Below are 20,958 nucleotides of genomic sequence, written 5' to 3' on the forward strand. Positions count from 1 at the left end.
ATAGGGAGTCTCTGGGTGATGAATCTGTCCCTCCAGCACGTTCTATTTATAACCGTGTCAAGGTTTAAGTCTCCCGCCCTTGTGGTTCTGAGGGATCTAGATTTTTTGAGGTGAAGCATATTCATCAAATCTGGGTTTGACATGGCCTTATATGTCAGGCACAGGTCACCTCTGAGCAAGCGGTATGAGACTGAATAGAGCTGGAGTTCTAGTGTATATGTTCGAGTGTATTCACTGTTGCAGTCATTACACTTTGGTTATCCTGCTGGGAGGCAACCCGCAGTCGGCCTGAATTCCAAAGTCCTGGTCTGGCGTCGGTTGCTGTCGCCTCTTCCCTGACGTCAGTGCGCCAGGGGTATAAAAGATGCAGCAGACGCCATTTTCTTCAGTTTTTCTTGCCCCAGATGTCAGGTGCCCCCAAAAGGGTAGGCTGTAAAAATGATGATCATAAAAAAGCATGCACATAACCTTTATCTACAAGCAAATACAAGACATAGGTTGTATAGAATAGATAGGTACAGATAAGTCCCAGCAAAGAAAAAGGGGGATGGTGGGAGGGTAACCTCGACTGCAACAGTGAATACACTCGAACATCTACATTTATGGTAGGTACACAACTGTACTATGTTCATCGTGTTTCACTGTTGCAGTCATTACACTTGGGTTGAATCCCAAAGCTGAGGTTGGGCGACTGGGCCTAAATAGAGTTTGGAGTGGCTATGAGGCCCTGCAGAACTGCAGTGGCAAAGCCTGCTCTGGATTTAGAGTAGAGAGGTAAATGGTAGTGCTTTGTAAAAGTGTGCACTGAAGTCCATGTCACAGCCTCCAAAATATCCTTGGTTGTTACTCCTCTGAGGAAGGCTGCTGCTCTGGTAGAATGTGGCCTAATGCCCTTGGGCACTGATTTGCCATGTTGTGAATAGCAGAAACGAATGCAGTGGCCTATCCATTTTGAAACAGTCTGCTTTGAAATGGCTTTTCCTTGGGAACCTGCAGCATATGCCACTAAGAGTTGCTCAGTCTTTCTGAAGGCTTTAGTCTTGTCCAAGTAAAAGCACAGCTGTCTGTGTATGGCCAAAGTATGCAGAAGTCTCTCCCCCTTATTCTGTGGGTTTGGATAAAAGTAGGCAAATGCATGGTTTGGTTAAGAGCCACACTGGACACTACACCTTAGGCATAAATGTAGGGTTTGTCCTTAGAGAAACCCTGTCCTGATGGAAAATAATAAAAGGTTCCACAGCCATTAGTGCCGGAGAAGAGCGGTTTTCCATGACAAGTATTTTATCTCTGCTGTTACTGGCTGGCTCAAAAGGAGGCAGTGTGAGTTTTTCCAAGACAAAATTGAGGTCCCATGTACGTATTGGAGCTCTCCTTGGAGGTCTTATGTTTTTGGCCCCTCTGAGAAGCTGTCTTAGCAGTGGATGAGAAAAAATAGGTGGGTCCGTATTGCAATGAGCTGAAATGACAGAGACATAGATCTTAAATGATGAGAAGGATAGGCCCTTGTCCAGCATCTCAGTTAGGTATTGCAAAATCTGAGGAATATTTGGTTAAAGCGAGTCAATTCCCTGCGCTTGGTTCCAAGCACAAAATATCTTCTATTTTTCTGCATAAGATTTTCTGGTGCTGGGCCTCCTGGCCTCCAAAATAACATCCATAACTGCTTTAGAGAGAGGTGTGTTCTGAATGATTACATTATCCGCCATGCAGCCAGATTTAGGGTTCCGAGTTGGCTGTGCAGGATTTGATTGTTCTGTTGGATCAGCAAATGAGGTATTAGAGGCAATGTCCAGGCTGGGCCTTGAGACAAGCTCTTTATGACTGGGTACCAGTGCTGGCGTGGCCAGTCTGGAGCAATTAGTATCATTTTTGGCTTCTCTTGTCTGACCTTTAGGAGTACCTTGGAGAGGAGAGGCAGAGGAGGGAAGGCATATACTGCAAGGGCTTTCCAGCTAAATGAAAGGTCGTCCACTTTCCATGCTTGTTTGTGATAAGTCCGAGTGCAGAATCTCTGTAGCTGGCAGTTGTGAGGGGAGGCGAATAGATCTATGTCTGGGCATCCCCATTTCCCTGTTATGTTGAAGATTTGTGGACCCAGTTTCCACTCGTGAGGATCCATGAGGTTTCTGCTTAGTTTATCTACCGAAGTATTTGTCTTTCCTGGCAGGAATTGTGCTTGCAGATGTACTTGATAAGTCAATGCTGTGTTCCACAAAGTCATGGCTTGCCTGCAGAGGGGGTAGGAATGTGTGCCCCCTTGCTTGTTTATGTACCACATGACTAGTATTGTCTGTCTATCAGTAGTTGTCCTGGATGGAGTAGGTCCTTGAAGGCTGACCGGGCATTTTGTACCGCTAGCATTTCTTTTTGATTGATATGAAGATGCATTTGGTTTGTGGGCCATGTGTCCTGAATACATTTTCCTGCCATGTGCGCCAGCCCAGGCATTATCTGATGCATCCATTGTTAGTGTCTGCCTGTAAGTGGGTAAGGTGAATGGCTGTCCCTTGTTGTGGTGACAGGCCTGTGCCCACCACTGAAATTCCTGTTGCAGGCAGAGAATGAGAGTAATTACTGTTTCCAGGCTGTGGCAATGTTGAGTCCAAACACTTTTTAGATACCATTGTAGTTTCCTCATATGCAGTGTTGCATATGGAATTAGTAGAACACAGGATGCCATGTAGCCCAGAGCCTGCAGAATTTTTCTTGCAGATAACTGGGTCTTTGTTGCCATGTCTTTGAAGTAAGAAGTCAGATGCTTTTGTTTGTCTGGCGTGAGATAAGCCATCTGGGCAGTTGTATTTAAGCTTGCACCCAGGAATATTATCTCTTGAGAGGGCACTAGTTTTAATTTATTTTCGTTTACTGTGCACCCTAGGCAAATTAGTAATCTTTTTACAAACGCCAGATGCTGTAGTAGAATATCTTTGTCCTTTGCTTGAATAAGGCAGTCATCCAAGTAGGGGTATATTTGAATTCCTCTTTGTCTGCAAAATGCAATTACTGGTGCCAGGCAGTTTGTGAAGACCCTGGGTGCAGTAGATAAGCCAAAGGGCAGTGCAGAGAATTGGTACTGCACTGAGCCAGCTATGAATCTGAGGTATCTTCTGCAAGATTGTCTGGGACATGCAGGTATGCCTCTGAGGTCCAAAGTTACAAGCCAAACCTTCTTGTCCAGCATGGGCAGAAGCTGCTGTAGAGTCAACCTTTTGAATTTTGGGACGTCCAGAAAAGTATTTAGAATAGACATGTCCAGAATTGGTCGCCAGGCTTTGTCCTTTCTTGGTAATAAGAAAAGTCTTGAGTAAAATCCTTGTCCCTGCTCTTGTTGTGGCACTGGCTGAATAGCCCCATGTCCATGAGAGATGAAACTTGTTTTTGTGCCTCTTGCTATTGATTGCGTGGCAGGTCTGGCATACTTTTTGCCTTTGGAAGGGTGTGAAAGTGGAACCTGTAAGCCCTGAGAGACTATATTTAAGACCCATTTGTCCTGGGTGATCTTGTGCCAGTTCTGTGAAAAAAAATGCTAGCTTTCCCCCTAAGGGTACTGCCAAAAAATAAGTGCTTGGCACTGGCAGAGGGAAGTCATTGGGACTGTTTTCTATAAGGCTGTGATTTGTCTTCTCCGCTTTTGGAGGTAGAAGTACCCCCATTGTTTGGGCCTGTATGAGCCCTGGGGCTGTTGCCTGCCTCTAGGGCATCTGAATCTGCCTCTTTGTGGTCTGACACTGGAAAGGACCAATTCTTAGAGGGCCAGTTCCTGCTAAATCTGGGTAGCTGTACCTGTAAGAAATCCTTTACTGTCTGCATAGATTTTGCCTTATCCTCCATTTTCTTTAACACCTCCTCTGCCTTAACACCAAACAAAGTATCATGCTGTAATGGAGCATCTAATAATTTTGCTTTAACATGATCAGGCAGATTCTGTTCATTTAACCAAGTATGCCTTCTAATAACAGAACCTGTAACAGTGGCCCTGCACAAGGCCTCCAGTGAATCATAGCCACATTGCAAAGTACGTTTTCCCACTTGTTCAGCTGCATGCAATAAATCCTGCAAATCTTTGTTCTCAGTACATTCAGAATTTGTCAATATTTTTTGTTTTAACAAAGACATTAAGTATTGCTGATATCTGAGCATATGAAACTGACCATTTAAAGCCCTTACAGCCAAGGTAGCAGAAGTGTAAACTTTTTCCCCCATCTGTCCAAAGCCCTGGCATCTCTGTCTGATGGGACAGGGATTTTGGCAGAAGCAGCCTTGATCCCTTTGGGACCCTGTGAGATCATTTCTGGGTCAGCAGCAGGGTTTTTGTAAAAAAATGTATGGGTGTCTGGAACCCTGTAGTATCTGTCCGGCATGACAGGGGCAGGAGGTAGAGAGTCTGGAGACAGGCCGGACTCTGAGAAAACAATCTACTATGTCTAGAACAGGGGGAATTGCAAGAGGTCTGTGCTGAGAAAGTAAAAGAAAGTCTCTAAGTCTTTTCTTAGAATCTGAATAATCCTGGTTCTCCCAATGGAAATGCTCCCTCATGGGATGCAGGGTTTCCCCAAAAGAAAAGTCCTCCGGAGGAGAAGCTGAAGGAATAGAATCTTCAGCATCAGAATCCTCATAGGGAGGAACAGAATATCCCTGATCAGAAGAGGAATCAGAGGAAATGGAAACCTGATCAGAGGAATCATATTCAGTGTCTTGCCTAGGCCTCTTATCAGGAGGGGGATGGGAACCCCTGATCAAAGTAATTAGGTCTTTGGCCATTTTGAGCATCTGTTTCTTAGGCATAGAAGCCTGTCCTGGAGAATTCTGTACTGGTTTCCTTGTCTTTAAAACTGTTTTAGACTTTGTCTTGGATGCTGAAATAGGCTTTATATAAAGTTGTGTAGGTCTGAAGACCCTCAGAAGCCGATGCCTGCTCAGCGGCTCTGGACCCATCTGAGGGATTAATTTCCGGAGGGCCAACACCTTGAGTATCAAGAGGCCTAGCTGTCTCCATGTGGGAGTCGGAGGCAGCCTGTGGCTCTGAGGTAGCGAGAGTCAGGGGCTGCGAAAGCGCCTCACTGAGCACCGGCGAACCGGCGACTGGCCTAAAAGAGGCTTCGTCGTCAGTTTTGGACTTCGGGTGCTTGTCCTTGTCTTTATCCTTGCATTTTTTATGAATTACAGTCGTCGGTTCTTCCGACGGCATTATGTAGTTAAACCTTCTGCCAAAATAATGAAAAGCAAAATCGTACCGATGCTTAATAGTGCGTTGGTTAAATCTAGCACAAAACTGACAACTAGCAGCCTGGCAACGTCGTGGTCAGGGCCTAGGCAAGAAATACAGTAAGAGTGGAAATCCTTATGAGGTATTTGCTTCCCACAAGAAATACAATTGTTAACTTTTTCTGACATCGGTCTGGAGCAAGAAAAAAGTTTCCCCAACGGGGTACTTAGCTTTATTGAAGACTTCGGATCTGAAATTCGATTTTGAAAAACTCAGGAGTCGGCCGACCGGCACTTGCGAACTGCTTTTGCTTCGGGCACCGCGCGGCAAGAAAGACTGAAGAAAATGGCGTCAGCTGCATCTTTTATACCCCTGGCGCACTGACGTCAGGGAAGAGGAGACAGCAACCGACGCCAGACCAGGACTTTGGAATTCAGGCCGACTGCGGGTTGCCTGCCAGCAGGATAACCCAAGTGTAATGACTGCAACAGTGAAACATGATGAACATACTACAGCTACTGGCACATCAACAAAAGGCCAAGAGGCCACAGAGTAACACTGCAAAGTGTATGGCATGACAAGTTAGACACTGCAATATATCATGCTACAAAGTGCTAAACGAAAGCTGTGTAGTAACCATTATGACAGATCTACAAGATCAGAACCTATCCTCTGAGGAATGTGAAAGCAGACTCAAGTAAACTCAGCACCTAAAAACTTTCCCAGTCTTACACACAATGCACTACATTCCCTCTCTCTCTCGGCTGACTGGAAAGTGCGCTACCCAAGATCGAGCACCAACAACATAAAATATAGTTCACCTAATAGTTCCCAGTAGGCCTCACTTCCAAGGATGAGGAAAGGCAGGTAGATAGGCTGAAGGACCATCTACTGCTGTTAAAGGCAGGTACATTTCTCATCTCGAATGATATAATGATCCTCTTCAAACCTGTAGTCTTGGGTGCCATTTTAAAAGAATTCAACATAGCACAAGGGCCGCAAAGGAGGACCTTGACCTGTAGACTACATTCAGCTTGTAGTGCCTTACAAAGCTAGGCAGAGAACCCCTATGTCACACCCACATACATTTCATGCAAAGATGCATTACTAAATAACAAAGAATGGTTGTATAAGTAAACTTATACTAACATTAGATGGTTGAATGATCACTGCTGCAGTAGCCTTAGCTATACTGGTTATATCCTGCCTAGGATAGAACAGTAGGACAGCTTCCAAAGCTTCAGACCTCGGCTGACTAAAAGAAAAGTTTGGGTGCCAATACCTTTAGAGCTTTCCTGCCAGAGAAAGGGGCGTTGAGCCCTGAAAGGACGATGTTAGGAAGAACAAAAAATAAACTACACCCTAGCAAAAACACCTCAAAAAATAAGGGGATGGAGGGAGGGTGCTGCTACAGCAGCAGTGAACATTCAAACATCTACTGTTATGGAAAGTTTATTTACACAACTGTACTATGTTTATCATACTAATTACTGATGCAGTAGCCTTACCTATATGGGAAGATTACCCTAGCTTACTACCACAGCCGGCCTTAGGCATAGGTGAACTAGCCGACCGCCTAGGGCGCCGTACAGGCTGGCCTCAAAAGGGCGCAATTTACGGACCGGAGTTCTGCTGTGATGACCCCTAACCGGGAAAAGCCGAAAGACAACAACATTTTTTTTTTTAATTTCACCGCCGCCCGTAGAGGCTAGCAATTGCGCCCACCCCGGCATCAAGAGGGTGCAATTTACGGACCGGAGTTCTGCTGTGACGACCCCTAACTGGGAAAAGCCGAAAGACAACAACAACAATATTTTTTTTTATTTCACCGCCGCCCATAGAGGCTAGCAGTTGAAACAACAAAGTTCAAAAAGCAGTTGCTGTGATTGAGCATTAAAGCTAAGTTACCTCTCCTTGCCCACATTTCTCCTCACTCCCCGACTTGCTCTACTTACCTGCTATTTCATCCTCCTGTGCTCCTTACCTTCTGCTTCCTGCGTTAGTGATTGTTTTTTGTGGCAATTGCCATTTGTTATCCTAAATTTCTCACCTACTCTTATCTCTATCCTTCCCACATGATCTACAATTCCCTGCTTCCCAATCTCGTTTTTCTCTCCCATAATCCCTTTGGGTATTTAAAATGCTCTCTTAGCATTCATCGCCATCCTTTCCTATCCTTACAGTCCACTGCTCCTTCTCTGCAGTATACAGGTGTCAGACTTCCTGGAATTTTAACAACATTTCAGTGTGTACAGTCTTTTAAGCTGTGTTAACCTCTCCTGGAAAAGATTTATGTTTTGATATAAACCACCGGGACTTTGGTTATGCACCCAGATAGCTATTTCAGGTAGCTGTTGCTCGTCAGATCGGTTTCTTACTCAGAGTCTAGACAAATAAAAGGTTGCACTCAAACTGCTGCAAGTTGCTAGACCGACTATGGAAGTCATATATTGAAAAGGGAAAGGCAGGTAGATAAGCTGAAGCACCATCTACAGCTGTTAAAGGCAGGTACATTTCTCATCTCGAATGATATAATGATCCTCTTTAAACCTGTAGTCTTGGGTGCCATTTTCTGTACATTACTGTCTCAATATGTACTGTAATACATATGCAGTTTTCATATTTCTGTAGATTACTGTCTATATCTCTACCACTGATATAATTGACAACAATGAGGTGGCAGGATCAAATAATTGCATCATCTTTATTTTCATTCTACTGTGATTGCTGTGCTGCATCTCCACAGTTCTAAATATTTAATTAAGCAACTCAGTGGATGTGTATGCAATGCAGCATAATTTAAGTACTTTAGACCCGGTCTTTCTGTACATATATGAATTACTTGGAATTTTCTAATTGTAAGGCTGCTTAAGGATGCTTTTAAACTATGGTAGACATACTGGCTGTGATAGATGTTAAACACTAAAATCTTTCTCTGTTGTATGGAAGGAGATATATTGAATGCAATACTGTCTCATTTGTTATACTCTATTCTTAACTGCTGTTAACTCATCTTCATCCTTTTCTCAATTAACCCTCTGTGTGAACTCTCTTGATGCTATTACTTGTAGTAGACATAACCACTGTTTTTTTCCCCATATAATACTCACCACACTCTCTCCCCTCCTCTTTCCTTATGTTTTAAGGGCAAAGTGTAACTTCTCACTGATTGCCTCTACCTTCATTGATAGAAACTGCACTACCACCTGGAAAAAGGACCGTCCTCTTCCATACAAACCCAGTTTTAAACTAACATATGTTTCCACTTTAAATAATGCAAGACTTACCTTGTCAACAGTAATAATCCCAGTACCCTACCCGACTCCCTAAGTGACCACCTCCCTAGTCAAGTCTACGAATACTCCCTTCAAATACCCTAATCCCACCATTTTAGAGAATGGTGCAACCTTTCTTCCATCAACTTCGAAACCTTTAATAATCAGCTCGCCTCTATTAACTGGTGCCACCAGAAGTACCTCCCCCTCAATGATGTAGTTCTATAATTTAATCACACATTTCTTGATATAATTGACTCTTTATGACTCTTTAGCTCCTTTAAGAAATGTTAGAAACAAAATAAATTACTCACCTTGTCTCATTAAAGACACCCTCACTCTCATGAAAGAAAGGGACAAGTACTGGAAAACATGGCTAAAAACTAAATCTGCAACATTCTTCCAAAAATATCAAGCACTAAGAAATCCCTCAAAAATAAAACAAATCAACAAAGACAAGAAAAACTACTATTATAACCCAGAGTTGTCACAAAATTCTAACCCTAAAAAATTCTGGCCCACCATTGATAAATTATGCATCCTGGTGAACCTACCACCCCCTAACCCCTATCCAAATAATTCTCCCCTAGAAACTGCCACCTTACTTAATACCCCCGTCATTGAATCAATTCAAAACCTAATCCAATCCAGCCAAGTAAATAACCTCTCTCATACCAAAACCAATACAAGAAACGCCATCCTTTTCTATCTTAACCCTGTCTGCACTGCTTACATAATGTCCCTTCTACTAAAACTAAAGCCTTGCTCTTTTTTCTCTACTGATAACCTCTCTCTCTTTCTTAAACTTGCAGCTCAATCTGTAGCCAATCTGTAGCCTATCCTGTCTCAATCTTAATAAACAGATCTATCCATGAATCCACTGTCCCCAATATCTGAAAATCTTTCTACACCATTCCACTACACAAAGGAGGTAACTCTGCAGATCCATCCCACTACAGACCCAATGCCATCCTATCTCCACTATCCAAAATCCTTGAAAAATGTATTCATAGCCAACTTCTTACATACCTAATCAATGAAAAACTTCTGATCCCTGCTCAACATGCCTTCAGGCCAAACTATAGCACCTCCACCTAGTCCCCCTAGTAGACAAAAGTCCCCCTATCCTTCATTCACACTATGGCTGAAGCCAGAGACAAAAATATACTTGTATCCTGCCTCTTCCTCAAACTCTCTGTTTTGATATCGTCTTCCATTCCAAGTTTATTGCTAAACTAACTGATCTAAACCTCTCCCTCTCTAATATTCACTGGTTCTTGAGCTATCTTTCAACAGGCTGCGGGTCTGTCAGATGGCAATCTACCTGCTCCCCTTTCCTCACCTACCCAAACTGGCATCCCTCAAGGCTCAGTCCTCGGCCCTCTCCTATTTAACATCTTCACCAATCACCTTTACTCCTCCTGCACCACTTCCTCCCTTGTACAATGCACTGATGACTCTATTCTTATCTCTTGCATGGACAACATTACTAACCTTCTTTCCATCACTCCAAACTGTTTCTCATCTGTGGAAAAATGGCTCACAGACCACAAACTTATACTTAACCCTAAAAGGCTAAGCTCCTATTATTCCTTCCCAAATCTCTCTCCCACCACAAATCCACCTTTACCATTTCTTCTCTTGATAGCACTGTTATCAAAACAGAACCTCACACTAATTTACTTGGTATGATAATTGATGACCATCTTAAATTCAACATCTATATACAACACTATAAAAAAAAAAAAAAAAGTAATCAGAAACTGGGTCTTCTCTACAGAAATAAAATCCTTGCTTCCAACTTCAAACCCACGCTAGCCCAAGCCTTCCCCCCTTCCATGTCTACTCTATGCCTCCTCTATCCTTGCCCATCTCCAGTCATCCCTACTCACCAAACTCGAACACACATACAACAATATTGCCAGATTCAACTGTAACTAACCATATAAACCACATCATTTCCCTGCCCTGAAACAACTTCAATGGCTCGAATTCCCCCAGCTTTAACTACTTTCCCAGCTGCAGCTCACACACTCCCTGCTAAACAACTCCCTTGCCTGTCTCTCTCGTTCTGCCATAGTATCCCCTTATACCCTGTTCATTCAATTTGTAGCTCTGACCAGTACCTTCTTGACATCTCTAAACCAAACAAAATAACTGGCAAACTCCTCTACAAACACTCAGTGTCCCTAGCTTGGAATAGGCTCCCACCAAACATCCGTAGCATTCCTGGTACCAGCTGTTTCAAAACTGAAGATAAGAATTACATTCTAAACTTCTGCAGAGATTGTGTGTGCGCAGTAATATTGGTGGATTGTAATGACAGAAGTCTTGAGTGGCCTTTTATTGTTGAAATATTTTGAAACGGGTAGTGTTTGGTTCATAACTTTTGTCTCATTGCTTATTAAAAGAATGTTTAAAACTACAAATTTAAAACATTCTAACAAGTGGTGCTGTATTATACAAGGAATATAATTCAATACAATCAGGAAAGTGAATTAAAGAATAAATACATGTATGAATGCCCCTAAAAAAATGTGTGCAAGGAGTCTGTTTTGAAAACAGCCCAAAGTAAACTTGATTCTCAGTCAACCAGATGCATTTCTATGAATGTGGGTTTTCAATTTCTATGAATGTGGGTTTTTATGCGGTTTCAATGAATGTGAGTTTTGCCATTTCAATGAATGAGAGTTTCAAGGGCATACAAGTTTACTGCTCATGCTAAGTCTGTTTTTATTGTCAAACTGTATTGTTTAGCAAGTGGCTATCTGTGTTTGTGCTATTTTGTTTCAATATCTGTAATCACTGTAGAAGCAAATAATAGAACATATGCATGGTAACTGGTGAGATAACCAAATAATGGAACACTGGAATGGCTGAGGAGGGGGCTGCTGCTGGGGGTTGCTGCAGGAGGGGCTGCTCTGGGGTGGTGGTCTAGTACCCTTCCTAGAACCCTATTTGACCATGATCTGGCTCTTGTATTTAAAGTAGAAAATACATATGCAAAGGTAGCTGCAGTATAACTACATTACAAAGTATCTTTTTCTTCCTATGCATTTAACTAATTTAAGGAAATGACTGGAGTGGCTTTATTGGGGAATGACCCACTGGGTGTGGCTCAAATAGGGGTGTTTCATGAGTGTGGTATGGGTGGAGCTTAAGGGGCACCTGAGCACTACTTTGTCTAGGGCGCCATTTCGGCTAAGGCCAGCCCTGCTTACTACATTTGGTAGGTGGAAGGAGAAGGGTCCAGGAAGCCTTGGACAATGCTCCTAGCAAAGCTTGATCTAGACCTAAAGAAGGAATTAAACTTATTAGCACTTTGTTAAAGTATGTAGAGATCCGAGCTGCAGCTTATAGAATACTTTTAGAATCCAACCCTTTCCACAAAGTCATGGCCCTAGCAGAGTGGACCATGACCATGCCTGAAAAAAATTTGCTGTGGTGAGTATTACAAAAAAAGGTATCAGCCTTGTACAACAATCTGGAAATAGTCTGCATTGACATATGTTGCTCCTCCTTACCTTCACAAGAAAGGAAAGTACAGTTATGTAAAATCTTCCCATAACTGTAGATGCCTTCTCTTCATTGGTGCAATATTTTTTACAATATGGATCCCCTGCCAAGGGCAACCCGATGTCTGTCCAGTATACCAAAGGATTTAGGTTACTTTAAGGTATGCTGTACTTCACACGTATGCTTCTCATGTACTCTATAGCATAAAGGTGATGCTTGCATGTACCATCCTCAGAAGTGAGAGCACCAGGAGGAATGCCAGGCCAAGGAAAGTACAGTTGTGCACACTTACAATAAATGTAGATGTTCGAGTGTATTCACTGTTGCAGTCATTACATTTGGGTTATCTGCTTGCAGGTAGCCCCTCAGCCGGCCTGATTATCAAAGTCTTGGGTCCTGTGTTGGTTACTGTCTTCTTCCATGACGTCAGGTACATAAAGCATGCAGCCGACGTCATTACATCAGTTTTTCTTGCCCAGATGTCAGGTGCCCCCATAATGGGAAGCAATTATATATAAGGTTACACCTCCAACAAAAATCAAATACACCAGAAAGCTTAAATACAGTAAACAAGAAGAGAGGTATAGCCAACAGAAGTCAGGGGGCTGGAGGGAGGGTAACCAGGACTGCAACAGTGAATACACTCGAACATCTACATTTATGTTAAGTGTACACAACTGTACTATGTTCTTAGTGTTTTACTGTTGCAGTCATTACATTTGGGAGTCCCAAAGCTAAGGAAGGGAGCAGGCAGTTAAAGAGCATTAGGACCAGCTATTAGGCCGTGCAAGACTGCAGTGGCAAAGCCAGCTCAAGATTTAGATAAAACTGGCAGATGGTAATGCTTGGTTAGAGTATGTACAGAACTCCAGGTAGCAGCTTCTAGGATGTCCCTGGTAGGGACGCCTCTGAGAAAGGCTGTAGAGGTATATGAATTACAGGCCCTCATGGAAGTGGAGCCTTTCATCATCAGCCCTGGTTGAGTGGGGTCTGATCCCCTGTGGGATAGGTTTTTCCATGGTGCTTGTAGCAGAAATGAATACAATGGCCTATCCATTTGGAAATGGTTTGCTTTGAAATAGTCTTCCTCTCTGCCCCTGTAGCAAGTGCCACCAGAAGTTGGTCAGATTTCTTTTGAGGTTTAGTCCTGTCCAAGTAAAATCTAAGTGGTCTGTGCACATCTAAGGAGTGCAGTATCCGCTCCCCTTTGTTCTGTGGATTAGGAAAGAAGGTTAGCAAATGAATGGACTAATTAAGGGCCACACTGGATACCACCTTGGGCATGAAGGAGGGATTGGTCCTGAGGGACACCCTGTCTGCATGAAAGATGATGAAAGGCTCCACTGCCATGAGGGTCTGTAATTCAGATATCCTTTTTGCTGAAGTGTTTGCTACAAGGAAAGCTGTTTTCCAAGAAAGGAATTTCAAGTCTGCAGTAGCAGCTGGCTCGAAAGGAAGAAGAGTGAGTTTCTCCAAGACAAAGTTAAGGTCCCAGGCTGGAGTTGGAGGTCTCCTGGGTGGTCGCAGACTTTTGGCCTCTCCGAGGAACTGCTTAAGCAGTGGATGAAAGAAGAGGGGAGGTTCTGTGTTATAATAAGCTGAAATGGCTGAGGCGTGAATCTTGATGGAGGAGAAAGACAGGCCCTTGTGAAGCATCTCAGTTGGGCACTGCTATGCTCATCCCTTGAGATTGATTCCACGCACAGAATCTTTTCCATTTTTCAGCATAAGATTTTCTAGTACTAGGCCTCCTTGCCTCTAAAATGAAATCGATCACTGGTTTACTGAGGGATGGTAAAGGAGAGATTAGGTAATTAGCCAAGCTGCTAGGTTCGGAGTTTGAAGCTGAGGGGGCAGAATCTGGTTCTCCTGCTGAGACAATAGGGTAGGAGCCTGAGGCAAGTGCCATGGGGCCAACAGTAACTCACTGCTCAAGAGGGGGTACCAGTGCTGGCATGGCCAGTCTGGTGCAATCAAAATCGTCCTTGGTTTGTCTTGTTTGACCTTTAGTAGTACCCTGGAGAGCAGAGGCAGAGGATGAAAGGTGTAAACCGATAGGTTTTTCCAGCTGAAGGACAGAGCATCCACTTTCCAAGCGGGTTTGTGGGGAGTCCTTGTGCAAAATTTGTCCAATTGATAGTTCTGGGGGGAAGCAAACAGGTCTATATATGGGCTCCCCCATTTGCTTGTCAACATGTTGAAAATCCTTGGTTCCAATTTCCACTCGTGTGGGTCCATGAGATTTCCAATTAGCTCGTCTGCCAGTGTATTTAATTTTCCTGGCAGGAATTCAGCTTGTAGATGCACTTGGTAGCACAGGGCTGTGTTCCACAATGCCATGGCTAGTCTGCAGAGGGGGTAAGAATGTGTACCCCCTGCTTGTTTATGTACCACATAACAGTGGTGTTGTCCGTCTTTACCATTAATTGTCCTTGAAGAATGTGGTCCTTGAAGGCTGTCAGAGCATTCGGTACAGCTAACATTTCTTTTTGAATGATATGCAGGTACATTTGACTTGGGTTCCATTTGCCCTGAATGCACTTCCCTGCTAGGTGAGCCACACATGCATAGTCTGATGCGTCTGTTAGAGTTTTGGCGGCAGGGGGTAGTGTGAATGGTAGTCCTTTGTTTTTGTGGCAGGCCTCTGCCCACCAAGGAAACTCTAGGCGTAGGCAAGGTATGACAGGAATCATTTCTTCTAGATCCTGAGAATGTTGACACCATAGGCTTTTGAGATACCACTGTAGTTTCCTCATATGCAGTCTTGCATATGGAATTAGAAGAATGCAGGAAACCATGAATCCCAAGGCTTGTAGTATTTGCTTTGCAGATAGCAGGGTTTTTGTGGCCACCTGTTTGAAGTAGGTTGTCAAATGAATTTGTTTCTCTTGCGTGAGGAAAGCCATCTGGGAAGCTGTATTCAAGCTTGCTCGCAGGAATATAATTTGTTGACAGGGTATCAGGTGTGATTTTGTTTTGTTTATGGTGTACCCCAGACAAGTTAGCACCCTTTGTACAAAGGCCAGATGATTCAAAAGCATGTCCTGGCTTCCTGCCTGAATTAGACAATCGTCCAGGTATGTGTATAACTGAATATTTCTTTGCCTGCAAAATGCAATACCTGGAGCTGGGCACTTTGCGAAAACCCTGGGTGCAGTAGATAAGCCAAAGGGCAGTACAGAGAACGGATAGTGCGTGTAGCCTGCTTTGAAGCGTAGGTATCTTCTGCATGATTCCCCGATTGGGATGTGCAGGTATGCTTCCTTTAAATCTAGTGTTGCCAACCAGGCGTCTTTGCCTAGCATAGGGAGCAACTGGTGAAGAGTCAGCATCTTGAATTTTGGAATCACCAAAAAGATGTTTAGAGTAGACAGGTCCAGGATAGGACTCCATGAATAAAGAAGTTATGTCTTACCATAACGTTCCATCTATATTGTTGACCCTCGTTCAGTCATTACGTATGGGTATCGGTTCCGAGCTCGGAACAGAGCTGGCCATTTTCCAAGCTCGCTTCAGCTTCAAATTCTTGAGCTAAACTCTTACCCACAATTCCCCTCTCCCTGTTACCTCAGATTGAGTTTGCAAGTTAAGGAAAGTAGAGACTACCTCTGGTCAAATAACCTAAGACAACTGGATGGTGAGATCCACTAGAAACCACAGGAGGGGGAAAGAGGGAGGGTCGTAATGACTGAACGAGGACCAACAATACAGATGGAACGTTATGGTAAGACATAACTTCTTTATCTGATATTGTTAATCCTCGTTCATTCCTTACGTATGGGACAGAGTCCTCAGCTACCTCTATTCCTGGGAGGCTCTCATGGAAGGACATTCCTGAGCACCATAGAACTGAAAGATGCTCTTCCCCTGGAGACCAAATCCAATTTGTAATGATTGATGAAGGTATGAGGCGTAGCCCAAGTTGCAGCTGCACAGATGTCATGTAAAGAAGCTCTGGCATGGAAAGCAGCAGAAGTTGCCACCAACCTTGTTGAATGAGCTTTCATGGTAGTAGGCAACGAGATATTACGTTGTGTGTAAATAAAGGTCACACAGTCCTTCAACCATCTAGCTAATGTGACCTTAGCAACAGCCGATCCTAATCTAGATCCAGAAAAGGCCAAAAATAACTGGTCAGATTTACGGAAGGGTTTAGTCCTGTTTAGATAAAAACGGATTTGCCTGTGTATATCAAGGGTATGTAGGCAATACTCTCCTCTGTTTGAATGGTTGGGAAAGAAAACTGGCAATGCAATGGCTTGATTAATGGACATTTCAGAGATCACTTTAGCAGAAATGACAGATTAGTTCTCAGAGACGCTCTTATCTCTATGAAGAAACAAGTATGGACTCTTGAAAATAAAGCTTGAAGTTCAGAAATACGTATGGAAGAAGTAATAGCGACCAAAAACAAGTTTTTCCATGACAAATACTTGGTCGCAAGAAGAGGCTGGTTCAAAAGGTGCCATTGTCAGAGCTTGCAGAACTAATGATAAATCCCATGGTTGAATACGTTCTCTAAAAGGTGGCTTCAGACGATTCACACCTTTTATGAAGGTCTTGCACAATTTATGGGACAAGAGAGGAATCTTGGACACCCTCATGAAAATTAGGGATGGCAGCCAAATGAACTCTAATGGTAGAGGCCGTTAAGCTGATTTAAACAGGTCGGCCAGATAGTCTAGTATTATCGACACTGGTGCTGAAAAGGGGTCTACTTGTTTATCTTTCAGCCAACAGGTAAATCTTTTCCACTTGCTCAGATAAGTAATTCTAGTGGAAGACTTAGGAGATGCAATGAGAATAACACATACTGGTAAAGCAAGATCATTCTGCCTGGCAATCAAGGGAATTGGAGTAGCCAAGCCATCAGCTTCAAGCTGTTCAGGTTGGGATGAATCAGGTTCTGTGGGTGAGAGATCAACTCCGGGATTGGATGGAGGATACATGGTCGATCTAGCAGGTGAGGCCAAAGGAATGGGAACCAAATCTGTCGTGACCAATATGGTGCTATGAGGATTACCTTGCTCTTCAACCGCTGGGCTTTCTTCAGAAACTGGGGAATGAGAGGAAAGGGCGGAAATGCGTAGAGAAGACCCGAGGGCCAATCGTGGACTAGTCGTTCCTGGGTGACTGTCCCGGAGGGGGAATCAGGGCGAAGTAGCTGCTGCATTTGTAATTGGTCAGGGATGCAAAGAGGTCGTAGCAAGGACGGCCCCAGCGGTGGAAGATCGCCGCTATCAAGGGATTCAGGGACAACTCGTGAGGTTGAAGAATGGACCTGCTGATTCTGTCTGCTATCACGTTGGAACTCCCGGGAATGTGCGTTGCCAGAAGAAAATGGTTGGTAGCCATCATCTATTGCCATATCCTCATAGCCTCTCGACATAGGTGGTAAGATTTGGTTCCACCTTGCTTGTTGATGTACCAGACCACCGCCATGCTGTCTGATTGAATCGCAATTGTCCCAGACGGCAGCAGGGAATGGAATGCTTGCAATACCAGAAGCACCGCCCTCAGCTCTAGAACATTTATATCCAGTTGGGACCAAGTGCCTTGGACTGTCTGTCCCTGACATAGCCCCCCCCCCCCCAACCCATCAGGGAGGCGTCAGTGGTCACTGTGGCCTTGGGTTGCTGGGGGGAAAAGGGGCGAGACCAGTGAGAGATTGTGCGACATACACCAATTTAAATCCTGTTTGCACCTGTGGGTTACTCGAATCATGGCTGAAAGAGGATACTGAAAAGGATTCCATTGGGTGAGCAGTAGCCATTGTAGAAGCCTCATGTGAAACCTGACCAGGGGAACAATGGTGATGGAGGCTGCCATGTAACCCAACAGCTGTAGAACAGAGTGAGCCGTAGATTTTCCCTTTGAAAAGATTGGAATTAGTTGTTGCTTTATCCTTAAAATTTTGTGCTCTGGAATAGCAGCTCTGCAGTTTTGTGTGTCTAAGATAACCCCTATGAATTCTGTCAACTAAGAAGGGGTGAGGTTGGATTTCTGCCAGTTTATGGTTATGCCTAGCTTTTGAGCAGCGAGGAGAGAGTATGCCAGGGCTTTTTCAAGTAGATGTCTGGTGGGGGAGGAAATGAGCCAGTCGTCTAGGTATGGAAACACCTGGAATCCTTGAAGTCGCAGGTGAGCTGTGACAACTGCCATGCACTTTGTGAACACTCTGGGGGCTGTAGAGAGTCCAAAGGGCAGTACTCTGAACTGGTAAAGACTGGCTCCTGCACAGAAGCGCAGAAATTTTATTGATGGCCTGTCCACCTTTATGTGGTAGTACGCATCTTGAAGATCTAAAGAGCACATCCAATCGTCTTTTTCCAAAAGCGGGCGGGTAGACTGTATAGTGACCATCCGGAATTTTTGTACTCTCACAAACTTGATCAATACACTGAGATCCAAAATTGGTCTCTAGTCCCCAGTTTTCTTTGGCACCAAAAATAGTCTTGAGTAGAATCCGGATCCTGTCTGGTCTGGAGGGACTATTTGGATGACTCTCTCTTAGCAACTTTTCTATCTCTAGTGCTGCTTCTTCCCTTTGACTGGGTGGAACATCGGGAAGATTTTTTGAAGGGACAGGATAAAGATCGAAGGGGATATGATAACCTCTGGTTATGATCCTTTGTACCCAGGAATCAGTGGTGATGGTTAGCCAGGCAGAAGGGTACAAGGAGAAATGTCCCCCAACCACCTCCAGAGAAAAGGAGTTGGGCCGCTCTTCAGGAGCGCTGGAAGGATTGACCAGGGAAAGAATCCCTGGAACCCTGGTTATGTGGTCCCCCTCTGCCCCAAAAGGAGCGTCTTCCCTGTGAGTTTCCCCCTCTGCCTCTGGGGGAGAACTCGGCCTGTGCGTCATGGAAAGGACCCTGAGATTTCTTGAACCATATCTTCCCACTCTTTTGGTTTCAGGAGAAAGCACGTTGAAGGGAAGAACAGACACCCATGGCAGAAAGAGTCTTACCGTCTTGTTCACATCTGGCCAGCGTGCTTTTAACTTTGGGCCCAAACAACGAGGAGGGCTCAATGGGGGCATTAAGAAAGGAAGACTTAAAAGGTTCTGCAAAGTTGCACAAGCGCATCCAGGCGTGTCGTCTCAAGACCGCAGCTGAACCCGCCGCTCTAGCTGCTCCTTCTGATGAGTGACACATCAATCGCATAGAGGAGTTAGATATAGACTCAATGGTGGCCAGCTGAGAGGCCACTTTGTCACGGACCACATCAGACACTGCACCAGCCAAGGTTTCAGAGAGCTCAGAAACCAGATCCCTTTGAAGCCTGGTAAAATGTGCCACATAATTCAGGGACCTGATAGCAAAGGTCGCTGAAGCAAAAGTGCACTTCCCTTTTCTATCCAGGGCCTGGGACTCTGTTAGGCAGATGGACAGTCTGGCTTTCTTCTTCTGTCAGATCCTTTTTTGTTGCAGCCAACACCATCAAAGCATCTACAGGAAGACCTTTGGACCAATGGGGATCTGAAGCAGGAGGGGCCAAGATCTTATCTGGCCTCCGGGGAATAGCTTAAACAGTTATCAAGGGTCTTCCAAGCACACTGCACGATGAACTTCACAAGACCATTGGCAAGTGGAGTAACCCAGGAAGTAAGGGGCCGGGCACGAAAAGCCTGCAGGAACACAAATTCCTCAGGGGTCGGATTAGAGGGCTGCCAGTCACCTCTCTGTTTCAGGATTTCAAGGATATCGCCAAAGATTACCTCAGAGGGTGACCGAGAAGATCCTTCCCCCTCATCGAAATCTGTGTCTTCGGTGAGAGACTCCTCTGTGGAGTCCATGTGTTTCCTCTTACACAAACTTTTCCGGTGGACCTCCTCAGCGGGAGAAGCTGGGGACAACGGAAAAGGGGATTCCTGAGGGAATATGTCCTGAGGCCCTTGCACCTGGTGTCCACTAGGTGCGACTTGTGAGACCAGTGTACCAGGAGGAGGGCGGAGGTATAGGCAGTCCGGTATCACCAGCAGCGGCGAAAGCCTTCTCCGTCAGTTGGAAGGCTGGTCCACCCGGAGAGGAGTGTATGTCAAACACAGGGGGCACTCCTCCCCCCAAGTGGCTGAGCCTGCCGACTCGGAGTCCCTAGATGGCTGTGGAGCAGCAAGCTATGTGTATCAAAGCTGACATCCTGGGCCGTAGTAAAACTTTCCTACCACGAAGGCAACTGTGGTTCCTTAGTGAGATACATAAAGGGAACCGCAGAAGGGGAAAACTGTACTATATCCATGGACTTCAAAGGCAATGAAGGAGGAGAATAAGAAGGTGTCTTTGGGGATGGGTGATCACCTCCCAAGGAAGGATAGTTCCTGGGTGGTGGAATACCTCTGGCCAAGAAAGCCTGGTTCACAAGACGCAACACATGTTCAGAAAGACTTCTAGTGGACCTCACAGAGACTGAGGGAGAAACGGGGTCCACAAAAGAGGAAGACTCGGTGCCCATCTCATCTGATCGCACAGAGGACAATGGTGCTGAGAAAGACTGGACTATTGTAGTCTGCACCAAGGAAATCATCGGTGCCAATGTCATTGTCTGCACAGACACAGGGATCGGTGCCGAAGTGATTGTCTGTGCTGAAACCGGAACCAACAAAACTGGAGTCTGTAATAAAGGCCTCGGCTCTAGGGAAGATCTCGGAGCCGACGCGGTTAAGATCTGCGTCGGGTCGGAGCCAATACAGTGGTAATAGTCTGAACCAAGGAGCCCCTCGGTGCTGATATGAAGAAGGCTGCAGGAGAGGACGGAGCTGAAATCACTAATGGAGCTGAAGGCCTTGGTGCCGAATGTGTAGGCACCGAAAGCACTGGGGCTGACAGAGCTCCGGAGCCGAAATTTTAGCCTTTTTAGATTTTGGTTGGTGAGAGTTCCCAGCCGGGGATGAAGGCAAGGAATAAGCCTTAGTAGAAACATCCATTTTCTTACGGGTTTTAGGAGGGGTTGAGACCTCTG

The 20,958-nt window shown here is 44.8% G+C and overlaps 1 protein-coding gene across 1 annotated transcript in view; it reads right to left on the minus strand.

Moving 5' to 3' along the window:
- Positions 1–20,958, minus strand: part of SHOC2 (SHOC2 leucine rich repeat scaffold protein) — a gene marked incomplete in the record, with an annotated part of 832,478 nt that overhangs the window by 510,528 nt on the left and 300,992 nt on the right.

Source organism: Protopterus annectens, chromosome 14.part0 (genome assembly GCF_019279795.1).
Source record: "Protopterus annectens isolate FY-2018-M chromosome 14.part0, PAN1.0, whole genome shotgun sequence".
NCBI lineage: Eukaryota > Metazoa > Chordata > Ceratodontiformes > Protopteridae > Protopterus > Protopterus annectens.